Raw genomic sequence first — 10,363 nt, forward strand, 5'->3', positions numbered from 1 at the left:
GGATCGACCCAATAATCCCCCCCCCCCTTTTAGTCCGTTGTAAACTTGCGTTAAGACCGACCGATTTTTTTTTTTTTTTTTTACTCTTCAAACAACTAATACAAATGCAATAAAATGATATAAATTATATTTTAGTAAGTATTGTGAATTGAAATTGCCCATAGACCTACATACAAGCATAGGCTACGCTCTTTATTTTAAATAATTACCCGTGGCGTCATCTATGATTATAAGGGCTGTAGGCTATATGCGAAATGAAACTGAAATCGCGACACTCAGGGCCACGAACCTGTGTCGCGGTCAGTGTTGGGGAAAGTTACTTTAAAAAAGTAATGCATTACAATATTGTGTTATTCCCTTAAAAAGTAACTAATTTTCTTAGTTACTTTTTAGAAAAGTAATGCGTTATATTACATTTGCGTTACTTTTTTTTTCATCTGGGCTGGCTTTGTTTTTTATAACAAAAAAAGTTATATTTTTGGGCAAATGTAAAGGCCCTTTCACACCAAAAGTGAAATAATAATCCTCAGGCTGAAGGAAATGCAGATTCACGTGTGTACAGTAGAGATAGAGTACAGCAGTGTACAGTAGAGGAACAGCTCAAACAAACCTTTCAGCTGCTGTTATTCTGGATGTCAGAAGCAAGTATATTAGTTAATAAAGTGAGATTAAATGCATAAATAATTGTTTTATTTAACATTTAGTTATTGAAGGTTTGCATAGTATTCTGATTCTGCATTTCACTGATTTTATTCATATTGAGGAATATTGAATCTTTTTTGTGTGCAAGTGAGATGAGTAAATGCACGCTCACATTTAGTTTAGAACTACAATAACCATAATGTTTACACACACACTCTCTCTCTCTCTCTCTCTCTCGACAAGAGAGCTGTCAGTCAATAAATGGGAAAACAAAAGTAACTTGCGTTATTTGAAAAAGTAACTCAAATATTTTGTTGTAAATTTTAAAAGTAATGCAATACTTTACTAGTTACTTGAAAAAGTAATCTGATTACGTAACTCAAGTTACTTGTAATAAGTTACACACAACACTGGTCGCGGTGTGAGAAGGCAGAATCGCGACACACACCCCTTCCAACCTATGCTTCCAACTCCCAGAGTTATCCTTCCCGTCCAGATCCAATGCTACCACATCTTTACATTACTATTGGGGAGTTCCAGCGTTATGGACGTGACATTTGCAGTCAAAACTTGAAATATAAATGATCAGAAAATGCGTTTAATACTAATATATTGAAACGTCTGTTTATACATCCATACTCCCTTAATAAAGGAGTCCAGACGTTAGAAAAATATCAGTATACACATGAAAAAAATATTAAACTAATTCTCAGCTCTTAGATTCCGTCAATTTTATTACGAAATTCAGACAAAAATACGTTTGGCGCTTGTAAATGTGACGTGACAGATCGCTGAGCGCCTCAGTTCAAGTGCACGTGAACCGATCATCTGTTACTTTTTTATTTAAATATGCAGTACAACTTACCGAAAGTATACATAATATCGACCAATTAGTGTTTTTCAACCACGGAAAGAGGTCAATATAACAGCAGGAGAACAATTATGTCACATAACGTTACAGTTACCTCAGGAAAGCCATTTAATGACCATAGCACGTTAACTGAATAGAAAAAATAGCTAGAGAGGAGATTTTGCTGAGCACTATATTACATATATTTATTTACTTATGTCATTAAATAATTGTTATTATAACAAAAACTGCATTATATTTAATTTAATTTGTTATTTTTAACCTTTAATAATACCAGCAGATTGGGCCCTCTATGTTTACAGCATTAGGTGAGATTATTTTTTTAAATAAAATTTAAAATAAACATGTATCCAAATTAGTCAATATTGAATCAAAATCGGAATCAAATCACTAGAATGGAATTGAAATCTTGAAATTTTTGTCAAGCAATAATAAAAACTGTATCCTACCAGTCATTGTACAATGTAAACATTGTAACATGTTGTCACTAAACTTCATAAAATTGTATTTAGTTACCAAATGTTTTGACAATCACAATTACATACAACCCCCCCCCCAAAAAAATCTCACTCCAAGCTAAACTCAAAAGTTGGCAGCCCTGCAATCTATTCAAACGACGTGTTTTATTCATATATCAGACACACATAGCGGAACTATAAAGTTTACTCTATTTTTCTCCCAGTTCAACAGCCACTTACTTTCATGTATTTTGGGAGAAACTGGGGAATTCAGGTGCTGTAAATCTGGCTGACAGGACTCTGAACATCTCGTTATAGATCAAGATAATTTATAAAGGTTTTTAAACGAAGAATCGGAATATCAGATAGTTGACATGGTAAGCAAGTTTGTGAATATTTTTAAAGGAAAAACTAAATAAAATGAATAGCGATACATCTGTTAGTTATTGTGGCTGCGGTGTGTCTGTCACGTGTGAAGCAGCAGTGGATTCCAATCCACCCCCTTCAGTCGTTAACACGTGACAATCATGACGCGTCGCCATGGAAACAAGGGGTCAGGTTAAAATATTTTTAACTTACGCATGAAAGGGTTGATTTAAAATATATATATATATATTCTAGGTAAACAACAGTACCCCAAGTTTAGTAAATTTTTTTTTATTAAGACTATAAAAAACAATTCTGCATCCATTTTTACCCTGGCACACCCGTGGCTACGCCCCTGTGTGGTGTGCTTGACCTTCACATCTCTGAAGTATGAAGACCCCAGGGGGTCAATCGAGCGCTCGATTTCCGTACCACCCCCGGGAGCCGCCATTGGCTAACAAGCCTTCACCTGCTGTTAGCATCCCATTGACTCCCATTCATTTTGGCGTCACTTTGACAGCGATTAACTTTATATCTGAGGCGTTTAAAGACTCCATTTGTCCATTGTTTATTTCTAAATAAACACGACAATGTATAAAAGGCTCCATTACCTTGTATCTTACGTTATGGCCCCGTAGAAGCAGTTTTTGTAAAAATAGGCTAACGATAGCGTCATAACCACGCGACTCTCTGGAAATTACCGTAGAGACAGGAAGAGAAGCTCGCAGTCAATCGGGGGGACGTGGAGGCATAAAGTCTGATAAAGTCAAGGGAGAAGCCCATAGAGAGTCATAAAGTTGCTCCTGCTCCTAGCTCATGGACAGCTCCTACTCACGCTCTCCGTCTCTGCAAGATTCAGAAGGGAATGATTCAGATTTCGCTTGGCACAGCTACTAGAAGACTTACAACTCTCAGACAGGTTGCTCACGTCACATCCACGTCGTCAAGCCCAGTTTGAGTCTGCGCAGTACGCTCAGCCATCAGGAAGTGAGGGCTTCTAATTAGCTTCACTTCTCTCCGTTGAAACCTATGGGGTCGCTGTGTCCAGTTTATATACTGTCTATGGAAGACCCGTATCTTTCAGCCATGAAGAAGATTCTGGAATCTGATGAGTTTAAAGAGCTAGATGTGGGAAAGAAACACAATTCTATCATGTTGGCATCTGTCAGAAAGTGGTTCAAATATCCTGATGTCATCCCAAAGATAAGAGAGAACTTATCTCTTTTAAGAAGTTTTTCAGAGGCTAATAAAGATGAAAAGAGATATCGATTCATTATTTCTGCCATCTCTGATCCCTCCAGTTCTGGCTCCTCTATCTATCTGTATGAATCAGGGAAGCTGACAGACACAGTTCCAGCCCGTGTCGAAGCCTCCTCCACCAGAAGTGATGAAGGTCCTGGAGCGCAGTGTGACCCTGAAACTGCAGAAGTCTAGCCTGGCAAGCCAGACCTACATCAAGATGTTGGGTCTGGCAACTCTCCATAAACACGGCTCAATCCGAGGAGCGGGATAAACGGCTGTCTTTCAAATTCCCTCTGCACGCAATAGGACAGCGCTTCAACCAACCAGAGCGTTTTCCCAACAGCGGAGCTAGTTGATAGATTTAACTTTTGAATCTGGCCGGCAAAACTACGAATACATCTTCATTTTTTTAAGAATGACTTAAGTGCCGTTCTATGCTCTTTTCTCAAAGAAAAACCTAACTCCAAGTCCTCCAGAGTCACGGACGAAGCTGATTCGAAAGATGTTCGCCAGCAGCAGCCGTCATTCTTTGTTTTCAAGTAGCAGGGAACCGTCGCAACTCTGTCGTCATTATGTTAAGCCCGTCCCGCCTACTCTATACACGATGTGATTGGCCTGACCCAATTTAGGTTTTTGCAGCTCGAAAGTCAACGGAGAGTTGCTAGACTGCCCTGGCAAAATACATTTTGCTGCCGCTAGGGTGCGTCTAGATTTCTAGGCTAGCAGAAGTCCCCAACTGGAGAAACTGTGCAGTTCAGAGTGGAGTACCAGCAGGAGAAAGATTCTGGCGCTGAGGAACAGTGGATTATCATAAACACAGCTGATGAAGTCTTTAATCTGACTGGATTGGAGTCTGGAAAGCAGTACTCGATCCACTACAGGATAGTGGGTAAAGTGGGAGTGAGTGAAGCCAGTGACACTATCGGCCCCATAACCGGTTATCAACTTACAGTACAAGCGTAGGTTGGTCCTGTCTGTAGAGGGGTGAAACAAATTAACTAGAACACAATGGCCTGGTTTCACAGACAGGGCTTAGACTAAGCCAAGATTAGGCCTTAGTTCAATTAGGACATGTAAGTAGCTTTTATAATCGTGCCTTTGAAACTGGTGTGCATCTTGAGTCAAAACATCTCAAGTCTCTATCTGACTTTATTTAAGATATCTCAGTGCAAGTTGCTTTCAGTTAAAACATGCATTTTAGTCTGGGACAAGCTTAAAGGATTAGTTCACCTCAAAATGAAATTTCCTGATAATTTACTCACCCCAATGCCATCCAAGATGTCCATGCTTGTCAAGCAGACAGACTGGCTAAACCAACCGTCTGCTAGCGGCCTCACGTCACCAAAGTCAGATAAATCCCATCACATTGAGCCTCTTTCATCTAGATATCATCATATAGAGACTGTGTCTGTTCCCCGAATTAGGACATACAAAAAACTTCCAAACCCATCTAAGGGTAAAAATTTGTTGATGTTCAACAAATAAAAAACAGATATAATACAAATGAGCAAATGATAAAGCTTGGGTTGCTGAATATTAGATCCCTTCAAAAGCACTTACAGGTATTGTTAATGATATGATTACAGACTATAAACTAGATACGCTGTGTTACCTGGCTAAACCTGGCTAAAACCAGATGATTACATTACTTTAAATGAGTCCACCCCGCAAGATTACTGTTATAAACATGAGCCTTGTCTGAAAGGCAAAGGGGGAGGTGTTGCTGTAATTTATAATAATATTTTTAGAATTACTAAGAAGTCTAATTACTGAAGTGTTGGTGCTTAATATAGCAATATATAGTGTAAATGATAAATCACGTTTGAGATTTGTGCTGGCTACTATATACAGGCCACCAGGGCACCATTCAGACTTTATCAAAGAATTTGCTGAGTTTCTATCAGAGTTGGTACTGGTTGCAGATAAAGTACTAATTGTTGGTGATTTTAATATACATGTAGACAACGAAAAAGATGCATTGGGATTGACATTTAAAGACATTCTGAACTCTATTGGAGTTAGACAACATGTGTCAGGACCTACTCATTCTCCTAATCATACCCTAGATCTAATATTATCACACGGAATCAATGTTGATGCCATTGAAATTCTGCAGCAAGGCAAGGCAAGGCAAGTTTATTTATATAGCACATTTCATACACAATGGCAATTCAAAGTGCTTTACATAGAATAAATTAAAATAATAAAAAGAAATAAGAATAATTAAAACAGTTTAGAAAAATAAACTAAAATTTATAAAATAAAATAAAACAGTACAAACAGTCGGACGAACAGTGGCACAGTGCTCATTCATTAAATGCACAGCTAAACAGAAGTGTTTTGAATCTGGATTTGAAAGTGACTACTGTAGGAGCACATCTTTTTTCTCTAGTGTAGTGTGCTGAAGTGTTCCTTTTAACGATTTATAGGCTGCATGCTATATTGTTATTATTATTTTATGCAGCCCTACACGTATATGCCTACAAGGCACAACAAAATCTGTTCATTTTATATATATATATATATATATATATATATATATATATATATATATATATATATATACACTCACCTAAAGGATTATTAGGAACACCGGTTCAATTTCTCATTAATGCAATTATCTAATCAACCAATCACATGGCAGTTGCTTCAATGCATTTAGGGGTGTGGTCCTGGTCAAGACAATCTCCTGAACTCCAAACTGAATGTCAGAATGGGAAAGAAAGGTGATTTAAGCAATTTTGAGCGTGGCATGGTTGTTGGTGCCAGACGGGCCGGTCTGAGTATTTCACAGTCTGCTCAGTTAATGGGATTTTCACGCACAACCATTTCTAGGGTTTACAAAGAATGGTGTGAAAAGGGAAAAACATCCAGTATGCGGCAGTCCTGTGGGCGAAAATGCCTTGTTGATGCTAGAGGTCAGAGGAGAATGGGCCGACTGATTCAAGCTGATAGAAGAGCAACTTTGACTGAAATAACCACTCGTTACAACCGAGGTATGCAGCAAAGCATTTGTGAAGCCACAACACGCACAACCTTGAGGCGGATGGGCTACAACAGCAGAAGACCCCACCGGGTACCACTCATCTCCACTACAAATAGGAAAAAGAGGCTACAATTTGCACGAGCTCACCAAAATTGGACAGTTGAAGACTGGAAAAATGTTGCCTGGTCTGATGAGTCTCGATTTCTGTTGAGACATTCAGATGGTAGAGTCAGAATTTGGCGTAAACAGAATGAGAACATGGATCCATCATGCCTTGTTACCACTGTGCAGGCTGGTGGTGGTGGTGTAATGGTGTGGGGGATGTTTTCTTGGCACACTTTAGGCCCCTTAGTGCCAATTGGGCATCGTTTAAATGCCACGGCCTACCTGAGCATTGTTTCTGACCATGTCCATCCCTTTATGACCATCATGTACCCATCCTCTGATGGCTACTTCCAGCAGGATAATGCACCATGTCACAAAGCTCAAATCATTTCAAATTGGTTTCTTGAACATGACAATGAGTTCACTGTACTAAAATGGCCCCCACAGTCACCAGATCTCAACCCAATAGAGCATCTTTGGGATGTGGTGGAACGGGAGCTTCGTGCCCTGGATGTGCATCCCACAAATCTCCATCAACTGCAAGATGCTATCCTATCAATATGGGCCAACATTTCTAAAGAATGCTTTCAGCACCTTGTTGAATCAATGCCACGTAGAATTAAGGCAGTTCTGAAGGCGAAAGGGGGTCAAACACAGTATTAGTATGGTGTTCCTAATAATCCTTTAGGTGAGTGTATATATATATATATATATATATATATATATATATATATATATATACATTTTTAAATCGCAATTTTAACCAGAAAAATCTAAAATGTATTGTTGTATTGTAGTCTCTCTTGATATCAGCATGTTCACAGTTGTCTCGTTTTTTTTGTTTGTTTTTTAATTACAGAAACCAGATGCCACTGAGGAGTCCTGCTGACTTAAACATTCACATGAGTCTCTGTACATGAACATGGTAAAATGAAAAATCAAACACCAATAATGTGCTTTTTTGTTGTAAATAAATCCAAACAATTAAAAAGCCATTCTTTTTTAAATCTCCTCATTCTTTGTGCAAGGTTCCTCATAATGATAGGGCCTGAAAGCCCCTGATAGGGCCATTATGGGAGGGTCTTTGTCTTTCTCAGGTGTGAAAAAGACTTTCTCAATATTCATGATGATTCACACCTCCTCGCATAAAGCTTTCTTACACAAATTTCCATATCGAGTTCCATATCACCTCCATCCACTTCCTGGGGTATGTCATCAATCAACATGGCATCCAGATGGACCAGAGGAAGGTGGATACCATCCGCAACTGGCCTCAACCCACTACCATCAAGAAACTCCAACGCTTTCTAGGATTCGCAAACTTCTACAGATGGTTTATTCACAATTATAGCCTACTTAGTTCACCTCTGACCTCTTCACTCAAGGGCAGGCCCAAGTCTCTGTCCTTAACCCTGTCCGCATCTGAAGCTTTTCGACAACTCATCGAAATCCTGATCCTGGTCCACCCAAATTCAGATCTCCCGTTCGTCGTCGAGGTGGACGGCTCATCTACCGGGGTCGGAGCGATCCTTTCTCAGCGGCAGGGTGATCCTCCAAGACTCCATCCATGAGTCCTCTATTCAAAGAAGCTGTCCCCGGTAGAGCAGAACTACAACATTAGTAATCATGAGCTGCTCGCCTGAAGGACCTTCGCCTGAACCCGATGTCAACGCAGTGTTGAAGTGCCAACTAGTCTCTCCCTATGGAAGATCCCTTTACCACTCTACATCGATCGTTGCGACGGAAGCGAATCAATCAAAACTAACTTTAGCTGGAAAATAACTTTAAGAACCGCTATAAAGCCAAAACAATCTTACCTTAAATTATACGTTTATCTCTGTAAAGCTGCTTTGAAACAATCTACATTATTAAAAGCGTTATATAAATGAAGATGACTTGACTTGACTTGGCCATCAAGCTAGCTCTGGAGGAGTGGAGACACTGGCTGGAGGGAGCACATCACAAGTTCGAGGTAAGCTAAGAGATTGAACTCACGTCAAGCCCGGTGGGCTTTTTTCTTCACCAGGTTTCATTTCACCGTCTCATATCGACCTGGGGGTAACAACAGTAGGGCAGATGCCTTATCATGTCTTCATCAACCTGATCCTGAAGATTCCTCTCCCAAACCTATTCTGCCTCCAGCCATGATCGTCAGTCCTATCAAATGGGCCATCGATGAGCAAATTACCCAGGCTACTCGCTCCAACCCTGCTCCGCCGGGAGGTCCAGAAGGGCTCCTCTACGTTCCACCGACCTGGCGCCTGCCCCTTCTGGACTCAGCTCATACATCTCCGGGCTCTGGACACCCAGGTAGCCGACGTACCCTCTCACTCGTACGTCAACGCTACCTGTGGCCCACCATGACTCGGGATATCTCCCGGTACAGTAAGGGATGCTCAGTCTGTGCCGTTACCAACAACTTCACGAAACTTCTTGAAGGAAAGCTGGTTTCCCTGCCAATTCCACATTGTCTATGGTCACATCTGGGCATCGATTTTATGACTGACCTACTACCATCAACTAACCACACCTGTGTATTTGTCTTTGTGGATCGCTTCTCAAATGTCATTTAATTCCCGTCAAGGGATTGCCTACTGCCCTTTGAAGCGCCCGAAGCATTATTCCAGAACGTTTTCCATCAAGACATTGAAGACATCCCGAAGACATTGTATCAGACCGAGGTCCCCAATTTATCTCTCAGGTCTGGCAAGCCTTCTTCAAGCTCTTCTGAGTAGCCGTAAGTCTCTCCTCCGGTTACCATCCTCGAACTAACGGTCAGACTGTGCGGAAGATCCAGGAAATCGGGAGAAACCTGAGGCCCTGCTGCCATGAGAACCAGGAAAGCTGGAGCCAATTCCTCCCGTGGGTGGAATACGCCCATACCTCCTTACGACAATCCACCACAGGGCTCACCCCTTTCCAATGTATCCTGGGATACCAACCTCCGCTATTCTCCTGGTTGGGTGAGCCCTCTGAGGTTTTAGCTGTCAACCACTGGTTCGAGCAGAGCGAGAGGGTATGGGACTCAGCTCATGTGCATCTCCAACAGGCAGTGCTGAGACACAAGAGACAAGCGGACACCCGTAGAACATCTACCCCTCATTACCAACCAGGCCAGAAGGTTTGGCTCTCGACACGGGACATCCGTCTCCACCTGCCTTGCCGTAAGCTGAGTCCCCAGAACATAGGTCCATTCACTGTGCAGTGGCAGCTCAACGAGGTCACCTACAGGCTAAACCTTCCACCTAACTACAGAATCTCACAATCTTTCCATGTGTCACTCTATAAACCTCACTCTGAACCCATGTTTTCTCCTCCCACAGAATCTGGTGGCGATAAGGTACCTCCTCTTCCCAACATCGCAGAAGAGGAAGCTATCTACTGGGTCCGACCTATCCTAGACTCACGACAACGGGGTCGGGACTCCCAAGGAGCGCTCCTGGGTAGCTCATCATGACATTATCTATCCTCACACATTACCATACTGAACACCCAGATTGACCGGCGCCCAGGTGTCGAGGTAGGCCCCGTGGAGGAGGGGGTACTGTCACGGAGTCACCAAGTCAGCACGCTCCGCCCACTCGTTCATTCTCCTGGAATTCTGATTCACTGCATCTGCACATCATCTGCACATCATCATCAGCACACTCTATAAAGAGACACTTCTCCTTCACTTCCTTGTCTGGTCTCGTC

Source organism: Squalius cephalus (genome assembly GCF_949319135.1).
Source record: "Squalius cephalus genome assembly, chromosome: 22".
NCBI lineage: Eukaryota > Metazoa > Chordata > Actinopteri > Cypriniformes > Leuciscidae > Squalius > Squalius cephalus.